Source organism: Maylandia zebra, linkage group LG10 (assembly GCF_041146795.1).
Source record: "Maylandia zebra isolate NMK-2024a linkage group LG10, Mzebra_GT3a, whole genome shotgun sequence".
NCBI classification, from domain to species: domain Eukaryota; kingdom Metazoa; phylum Chordata; class Actinopteri; order Cichliformes; family Cichlidae; genus Maylandia; species Maylandia zebra.
The window spans coordinates 3504964-3514745 of record NC_135176.1 but is presented as its reverse complement, the minus strand read 5'-3'; the positions used below and the strand labels follow the sequence as shown (position 1 = coordinate 3514745).

The 9782-nt window shown below is 54.4% G+C and overlaps 1 long non-coding RNA gene across 1 annotated transcript; it reads left to right on the top strand.

The window, feature by feature from the left end:
* Positions 1 to 3542: 3542 nt before the first annotated feature.
* On the top strand, positions 3543 to 4064 carry LOC143420659 (uncharacterized). The gene is made up of 3 exons (XR_013100383.1): positions 3543 to 3624; positions 3702 to 3850; positions 3933 to 4064. It is a non-coding gene; the product is annotated as an uncharacterized LOC143420659 (long non-coding RNA).
* The last annotated feature ends 5718 nt before the right edge of the window (positions 4065 to 9782 follow it).

The window sequence follows — 9782 nt, the reverse complement described above, 5'->3', positions numbered from 1 at the left end:
GAGAATATGTGTGCCGGAGGCCCATGTGCCTACTGGTTTTGTTTCATGTGTGCCAGAGGCCCACGTGCCTACTGGTTTTGTTTCATGTGTGCCGGAGGCCCACGTGCCTACTGGTTTTGTTTTGTGTGTGCCGGGGGCCCCGGTGCCCGCTGGTTCTGCGGCTGTTTTCGCTGGGGGGCCCAAGGAGCCCGTCCAGCCTCCTGCTTCGCCTGCTGGGGGGCCTGAGGAGCCCGTCCAGCCTTCTGCTTCGTTAGCTGGGGGGCCCAAGGAACCCGTCCGGCCTCCTGTGGCTGCTTCTCCACCTGTGGCTGCTTCTCCACCTGTGGCTGCTTCTCCACCTGTGGCTGCAGCGCCGCCTCCTGCAGTACCACCACCGGCAGTGCTACCGCCTGCTACGGCCACACCTCAGGCTGAGGACGCATCCTCACCTGGCCCGGCTTCAGCCTCGCCTGGTCCAGCTTCATCTTCGCCTGGCCCAGCTTCAGCTCCAGCGTCAGCTTCGCCTGGTCCAGTTTCAGCGTCAGCTTCATCCTCGCCTGGCCCAGCTTCAGCTTCAGCCTCGCCTGGCCCAGCTTCAGCTTCAGCCTCGCCTGGTCCAGCTTCATCCTCGCCTGGTCCAGCTTCAGCTTCAGCCTCGCCTGGTCCAGCTTCAGCTTCATCCTCGCCTGGCCCGGCTTCATCCTCGCCTGGCCCGGCTTCATCCTCGCCTGGCCCGGCTTCATCCACGCCTGGTCCAACTTCATCCTCGCCTGGTCCAGCTTCAGCTTCTGCTTCAGCCTCGCCCGGCCCGGCTTCGGCTACAGCTTCGTCCTCGCCCGGCCCAGCTTCATCCTCGTCTGGTCCAGCCTTCGTGTCTGCATCTTCGTCTGGTCCAGCCTTCGTGTCTGCATCTTCGTCTGCAGCAGCGTCTTCAGCATCCGCACCATCGCCTGCAGCAGCGTCTTCAGCATCTTCGCCCGCTGCGGCCCCGGCTTCCGTGCCTTCAGCCTCGCCTGGCCCAGCCTCGTTTGGGTCTGGAGCTAAACGGCCGTTTTCTAGACCGCTGGCTAGGCTACTGGCCGGGTGCCGTCGCCTGACTGGCCGCCGTTGCCTTCCGCACGGCCGGCCCCCGGACCGCCATCGCCTGAGCGGCCGCCGTTGCCTTCCGCACGGCCGGCCCCCGGACCGCCATCGCCTGAGTGGCCGCCGTTGCCTTCCGCATGGCCGGCCCCTGGACCGCCATCGCCTGAGCAGCCGCCGTTGCCTTCCGCACGGTCGGCCCCCTGAACTTTTTGCGCGCCGTCACGGCCTTCTTCGTGGCCGGCCGCCTGAACTGTGCTTCGGACTCAGCTCCCCTGTGAGTTTTGTGAACGTTTGTTTGGGACTCTGGGGCCTTCGTTTTGGTCATGGCCCGGTCCCTCCGTCCTGGGCCCCCTGCCACCCGCCCGGGTCTGGTGGTGTGTTTCTGTGGCTGTCAGGGGCCAGCCCTTGAGGGGGGGGTACTGTCATGGTCCTGCGGCCATGACTCAGTGACTTTGTGTTTATGTTCTTTATTGTTATTATTCTCTTTATTATTCATGGGCTGTTTTGGGATGGTTTGTGTTTTGGGATTTTAGGTACTGGGTTCTGAGTTTGTGCTCCCTCTATTGGTCCCTGGTGTTAGTGTTCCCCTGTCTCGTCAGGTTAATCAGGTCCAGCTGTGTCTCCCACCTGTGTGTGATTTCCCAGTGTCTCTCTGTGTACTTATAGTGTGTGTTTGCCTCTGTTCCTCGTCGCGTCGTCTGTGTTCATACCCTGTGAAATCCCCTGCGTGCTCTCCCTGCTGTTCTCCCTTCATGTTCAGGTTTGCCACTCCTTTGTGTAGTTTCACCCAGTTTAGTTCATCCTTAGTTCTGTTTTGCCATCTCCACTTTATGTTTGATATTGTCAATAAATCGCCTTCACATCTGAGTAAGTGCTGCATTTGAGTCCTCCTTTCCACTCTTCACACGGCCGCTGCCCCGGACCGTGACATTATGTTTTATTACATTACAGTGATTTTACGTTAATTTACATTTGAAATGTGAAATCACAGTCTATTGATGTTAAATTTGATGATATTCTAGAAGAACAGTACAAAACTGTATACTTTTAGTATAACAAATACTTTTATATTAGGATTTTTTTTTACAGTGTACAAACAGAGAACACTTGAAATAATGGTGAACTTTTTCAGGAGTGGCAGAGCTATTGACGATTCACTCACAAAAAACCCAGAACAACGTCCCAGTTATGGTTAGTGCTCTTGATTTAACAATAAGAAAAAAGACTGAACAAAGATAGCACCACCCACGGGAGAGACCCAGGAGGAAAAACACTGCTTGCCAGAAAGAACAAAAAGCTTGTCTCACATTTGCCAAAGGACATCTTGATGATCCCCAAGATTTCTAGGAAAGTACTGAATTTTGGTACAGTGGTACAAAGGTAAGTGGTGAACTGCCAGAGGTGAAAAAAGTAAGGTTACCCAAAACTGAAACATAAAGTACATTTCAGAATTATACAAAAAAGCTTTCAGGGAACACAACATTGGTCAATTTAAAGCTGTTCTGCAGCTTTTCTGGATTACTTACAGCCCCCTCTGTCTGCATAAATGCAGTGTTGGAACACGGTGTGGTACCAGACCCTCGTGAGCATCAGTTGAACAGTATTGTACTGCAGAAAGTAGTGTGTTGCTACAAAAATGGTGAGAAAAAGGCAATTAACAATGGAAGATAGACAGACCATCATAACACTTAAAAATGTAGGTCTTTCCTACAGAAAAATGTCAAGAAAAGTCAAGGTGTCAGTGAGTACAGTTTCCTTCAAAATCAAAAGGCACTCAGAAACAAACTCTGACAGGAAGAGGTTTGGCAGACCTAAAGCCACAACTGAATCAGAGGACAAGTTTCTGAGAGTTAACAGCTTGTGTGGTAGGTGGCTCACAGGACAACAGCTTCAAGCACAGCTTAATAGTGGTCGTAGTAAACAAGCCTCAGTTTCAAATGTGAAGAGAAGACTTCGAGCTGCAGGTTTGACAGGACAATGCTACGACATCAGAATAAGACAAAGAGGCTTGCCTGGGCCATGAAACACTGCCATTGGACTACTGAAGACTGGAAGAAGGTATTATGGATGGATGAATCAAAATTTGAAATCTTCAGTTCACAAGCAGGATCTTTGTACGCCGTCGAGTAGGTCAAACATGTAAGAGGAAGTGTGATGGTTTGGTGCTGTTTTGTTGGATCCAGGGTCGGTGACTTGTAGAGAATGAGAGGCACCAAAATGGGTACCACAGCATTCTGCAGCGCCACACAATACCCTCATGTAGTTGGTCAGGGGTTCATCCTACAGCGAGATAATGACTCACATCATAGGTCCAAGCTATGCCAGAACTACCTCAGGAAAATAGAACAAGATAGTAAGCTTGAAAACATGGAGTGGCCATCACTCTGCGATAATCTTTTGTCATGGTCCGCGGCCCGGCGTCCGAGGTGCTGATGGGATGCCCACTCCCGTGGGCGTGGCTGCTAACTCCACACCTGCATCCCATCCCAGGCGATCACCAGGTGGACTATTTAATCCTGCCCAGCCTGCTGCTCCACGCCAGTCCGTAGTCGTCCTTCAGCGGTAACGTACACCTGCGTGAAAGCCCTTATACAAACTTATCCGTGTGAACTAACACTAACTCTGCCTTGTATACTCAGATCACAGCTCGGCGTGTTTGAGCCACCAGCCTGTCCACCTGCCTGTCCAGAATTTGGATCACGATCAGCCCCAGCCGCCTTGACCTTTCTGAAGCTTCTCCCCACGGACCCTCACCCCTCCCTCCGGTTCCCTCGGCCCCGCTATCATCGTAAGACGCGTACTCTACTTCCCCTCGTATACTGCCGTTTTCCCCGCACCCCAATAATCCTTTTTTCCTTTTTCTGTTTCAGCCTCCCACAGTCCCGCTCTCGGCGTTCCTGCGCGATTCTCCTCCCGGTCCCTCGGTTTTTCTGGTTCCGTGCGTTTTTTCCCTTCTACCCTCCCGGGACACCCTCAGTTATAATAAAGTTTATTTTTGTTCTCTCGTACCGCTGTGTGTGTGTTCTGCTCCTGGGTCCAACTTGTGCGTGGAACTTCGGTTCATGACAGTACGGACTGGCAGGTATGGACCCAGCAGATCCATTCTGCTCCGCCATTAATAAACAGGGCGCTATTCTTGGTCGCCACGATCAGCAGCTCCAATCGCTCCAGGACCGCTACCAAGAGCTCAGTGACACTCAGGAACAGCTGCGAACCACGCCGCCCGACCCCGTGCTCCGCAGCGTTTCGCCCCCGCCTTTGGAGCCCTTCCATGGGGAGTTAGACCTGTGTGGGGGATTCCTCTTTCAATGCTCCTTGTTCTTCAGCCGCACGCCACACGCCTTCCCCACGGATGCAGCTAAGATCTCCTACTTCGTGGGTTTGTTACGGGGACGCGCTTTAGCGTGGGCTGAGGCCTACTTAACCTCTCACTCCATTCGTGATTGCGATTACGATGATTTCCTGGAGGAGTTCCGGGCTACGTTCTCCCCTCCGGTTTCAGAGGATGACGCCACGCAGAAATTGCTGGGGCTCCGTCAGGGGCGGCGCAGTATCGCGGAGTACCTAGTCGAGTTCCGTACCAGAGCGGTCACCGTGGGTTGGCCCGATTCGGCCCTCCGTGGGGTTTTTTTTACGGTCATTAACCGACCAGATGAAGGACCAACTAGCTTTTCACGAGGAAACTAAATCCTTCGAAGAATTGGCTTCCCTCGCCCGTAGGATCGATAGACGCCTGCGGGAGAGGGATGCCGAGCGGCGGCTTAAGCCTATGGGCTCCGTATTGCGCCCCGGGATCCGTGTTTCTCCGCCCCCGCCCACGGCTGCGTGTGCGCGCTCTCCGTCGCCTCCCCCGCCCGAACCCATGCAGATCGGCCGCTCTCGGCTTTCTCCGGAGGAGAGGGAACGCCGATTTCGGGCTGGGGAATGCCTGTACTGTGGGAGGCCCGGTCACCGCATCGCTGTTTGCCCGGTCCGCCCAAACGACCCGGCCCACCGGTAAGTCCGGGGATACGGGTGGGCAGCACTTTAAACACTACTAGACCCCGATTATTACTGTCCGTTACCCTCATGACTAATAACCAGACCTTTACATGCTCCGCGCTGGTGGACTCCGGGGCGGAACAGAACCTCATGGATGAGAGACTGGCTAAGAAGTTAGCGGTGTCTCTTACTCCACTCGAGCCGCCCATCCCTGCGTCCACATTGAATAATCAAGTGTTTGCTTATACCACCCACCAAACCGCACCAGTACAGTTAGTCGCATCAGGAAATCACCAGGAGCAGCTTTCCTTTTTCACTTTTCCCGCTCCTGACACCCCGCTTATCTTAGGTTACCCCTGGCTACAGAAACACAACCCTCACATTGATTGGGCTGGAAAGAGAATCGCGAGCTGGAGTGTGTTCTGTCTGGCGAACTGTTTGGGGTCTGCCGTTCCCTCCGCCTCAACGAAACGGAACTCAGCCCCGCCACCCGCACCAGACCTCTCTTCCGTGCCCCCCGAATATCACGATCTTCGGCAGGTGTTCAGTAAGGACAAGGCGCTCTCACTACCTCCTCACCGTCCATATGACTGTGCCATTGATTTACTCCCGGGAGCTTCGCTGCCCTCTAGCAGACTGTATAACCTGTCTCGCCCCGAAAGAGAAACCATGGAGAATTACATCCAGGAGTCGCTAGCGGCAGGACGTATCAGGCCGTCGTCCTCCCCCGTCGCTGCGGGTTTTTTCTTTGTGGGAAAAAAGGACGGGACGCTTCGCCCCTGCATCGATTACCGGGGTCTAAACGACATCACCGTCAAGAATAAATATCCCCTCCCATTAATCAATTCTATTTTTGACTCACTCCAGGAAGCCACAGTCTTCACCAAGCTGGATCTGCGGAACGCCTATCACCTGGTTCGGATACGCGAGGGTGACGAGTGGAAGACCGCCTTCAACACCCCACTGGGGCATTTCGAATATCTGGTGATGCCGTTTGGGCTAACCAACGCCCCGGCGGTTTTTCAAGCTCTAGTCAACGACGTGTTACGGGACTTCCTAAATGTGTTTGTTTTCGTATACCTAGATGATATTCTGGTCTTCTCCAAAACACCCGAGGAACATCACGTCCATGTGAGGAGCGTGCTACAACGGCTGCTCGAAAACAGGTTGTACGTCAAGGCGGAGAAATGTGAGTTCCACGTTTCATCTATCTCCTTCTTGGGCTACATCCTAGCAGGTGGGCAGGTGAAGACCGACCCGGTGAAAGTCAAGGCAGTGCTGGAATGGCCGGTTCCGGAGTCACGGAAGAAGCTTCAGAGCTTCCTGGGGTTTGCGAACTTTTACCGCCGCTTCATTCGGAACTACAGCCAAGTGGCCGCGCCTCTCACCCAGCTCACCTCACCCAAAGCGCCCTTCACCTGGTCCCCTGAGGCCCACGCAGCCTTCGCTAAGTTAAAACGATTATTTACGTCCACACCCATCCTAACCCACCCAGACGCTTCTAAGCAGTTTATTGTAGAAGTTGACGCGTCTGATGCGGGAGTGGGAGCGATTCTCTCCCAGCGGTCTGGGCCTCTAAATAAGCTCCGGCCGTGCGCCTTCTTCTCGCGCCGACTCACCCCCGCGGAGAAGAATTATGACATCGGCGACAGGGAACTGCTAGCTGTTAAACTCGCTTTAGAGGAATGGCGCCACTGGCTGGAGGGGGCCGAACAGCCCTTCCTCATATGGACAGACCATAAAAACCTCCTGTACCTGAGAACCGCCAAGAGGTTGAATCCACGCCAAGCTTGCTGGTCTCTGTTCTTCGCCCGCTTCAACTTCACGCTCTCCTACCGTCCAGGGTCGCGGAACACCAAGCCCGATGCGCTCTCCTGTCAGTACTCCTCCGACGGTGGAGCGTCTTCCCCCGCCACCATCCTACCCGCCGCCTGCGTGGTGGGCACTCTCACCTGGGAGATTGAGGAGACCATTCGCCGAGCTCTCCCGGGGGACCCCGATCCAGGGACTGGACCACCCGGACGGCACTTCGTTCCTGCTGCCGCCCGTGGAGCGGTCATCCACTGGATCCACACAGCACGATTCATGTGCCACCCAGGCGTGAGCAGAACGACGCACCTCCTCAAAAGACATTTTTGGTGGAAGACGCTAACAAGGGACGTGAGGGACTATGTGTCCGCCTGTGCCGTCTGCGCCCGTAATAAGTCATCCACCAAGCGCCCCGCAGGTCAGCTCCACCCGCTCACTACACCCCACCGGCCCTGGTCTCACATCTCCCTCGACTTTGTTACCGGGCTCCCTACCTCTTCCGGAAAGTGTGTCGTCCTCACCGTTGTAGATAGGTTTTCTAAGGCCGCTCACTTCATCCCGCTAGCCAAGCTGCCCTCGGCCGCGGAGACTGCCCAAACGTTGGTTACTGATGTGTTCAGGCTCCACGGAATCCCCTTGGAGATTGTCTCCGATCGAGGTCCCCAGTTCACCTCACAGGTGTGGAAGACCTTCTGCTCCACTCTCGGCGCCAAGGTCAACCTAAGCTCCGGCTTCCACCCACAATCCAACGGACAGACTGAACGTCTCAATCAGGAGCTGGAGACTATGCTGAGGTGCGTGGCTAGTCAAAACCCCTCCTCTTGGGTTACCTACCTGCCCTGGGTGGAGTACGCCCATAACACTTTAACCTCGTCCACCACCGGTCTATCTCCTTTCGAAGCGTCCCTCGGATATCAGCCTCCACTCTTCCCTGAAGAGGACTTAACTCTCTCCGTCCCGTCAGCTCCACATCACCTTCGGCGCTGCCAACGTGTATGGCGCAGCGTTCGCAGCGCCCTCCTGCGAGCGAAGGAACGACATGCGCACTACGCCGATCGGCGCCGTGCCCCAGCCCCTGACTACCAGCCGGGACAGAAGGTTTGGTTGGCTGCTGGGAATATCCCGCTCCGAGGCACGTCCCGCAAACTGGCTCCCCGTTTCATCGGGCCGTACGAGGTGGACCGGGTCATCAACCCGGTGGCGGTCAGGCTCCGGCTTCCAGCCTCCCGGCGAGTGCACCCCACGTTCCATGTGTCTCAGCTTAAACCAGTCCGCCTCAGCCCCCTGTGCCCTCCTTCCGAGCCCCCTCCTCCCGCCCGGCTCATCGGCGGCCATCCGGCCTATGCGGTCCGGCGGATCCTGGATGCGCGCCGGCGCGGGCACGGCTGGCAGTATCTCGTGGATTGGGAGGGGTACGGCCCCGAGGACCGCCTCTGGGTCCCGCGCTCCTTCGTTCTGGACCCTCGTCTCATCTCTGCTTTCCGTGCTTCTCTCCGCAGGCGGGGTCCCGGCCAGTCGCCTGGGGGCGACTCTTGAGGGGGGGGTACTGTCATGGTCCGCGGCCCGGCGTCCAGTCCGTAGTCGTCCTTCAGCGGTAACGTACACCTGCGGGAAAGCCCTTATGCAAACTTATCCGTGTGAACTAACACTAACTCTGCCTTGTATACTCAGATCACGGCTCGGCGTGTTTGAGCCACCAGCCTGTCCACCTGCCTGTCCAGAATTTGGATCACGATCAGCCCCAGCCGCCTTGACCTTTCTGAAGCTTCTCCCCACGGACCCTCACCCCTCCCTCCGGTTCCCTCGGCCCCGCTATCATCGTAAGACGCGTACTCTACTTCCCCTCGTATACTGCCGTTTTCCCCGCGCCCCAATAATCCTTTTTTCCTTTTTCTGTTTCAGCCTCCCACAGTCCCGCTCTCGGCGTTCCTGCGCGATTCTCCTCCCGGTCCCTCGGTTTTTCTGGTTCCGTGCGTTTTTTCCCTTCTACCCTCCCGGGACACCCTCAGTTATAATAAAGTTTATTTTTGTTCTCTCGTACCGCTGTGTGTGTGTTCTGCTCCTGGGTCCAACTTGTGCGTGGAACTTCGGTTCATGACATCTTTAGGTGCAGCGTTTGATACTGTTGACCATAATATCCTATTAGAGCGATTAGAACATGCTATAGGTATTACAGGTACTGCGCTGCAGTGGTTTGTATCATATCTAACTAATAGACTCCAATTTGTGCATGTAAATGGAGAGTCCTCTCCACACACTGAGGTTAATTATGGAGTTCCACAGGGTTCAGTGCTAGGACCAATTCTGTTTACATTATACATGCTTCCCTTAGGCAGCATCATTAGAAGACATAGCATACATTTTCACTACTATGCAGATGACACCCAGCTCTATCTATCCATGAAGCCAGATAACACACAGCAATTAGTTAAACTGCAGGAATGTCTTAAAGACATAAAGACCTGGCCTCCAGTAACACTGTGAGGAACCTTGGAGTGATTTTTGACCAAGAAATGTCCTTCAATGCACATATTAAACAAATATGTAAGACTGCGTTCTTCCATTTGCGCAACATCTAAAATTAGAAATATCCTGTCTCAGAGTGACGCTTAAAAACTAGTTCATGCATTTATTACTGCCAGGCTGGACGACTGTAATTCATTATTATCAGGATGTCCTAAAAACTCCCTGAAAAGCCTTCAGCTAATCCAAAATGCTGCAGCAAGAGTCCTGACAGGGACTAGAAAGAGAGCAGATTTCTCCTGTTTTGGCTTCCCTTCATTGGGTTCCTGTTAAATCCAGAATTGAATTCAAAATCCTGCTCCTCACATACAAGGTCTTAAATAATCAGGCCCCATCTTATCTTAATGACCTTGTAGTACCATATCACCCTATTAGAGCACTTTAAAAGTAGAATGGGAGGCAGAGCC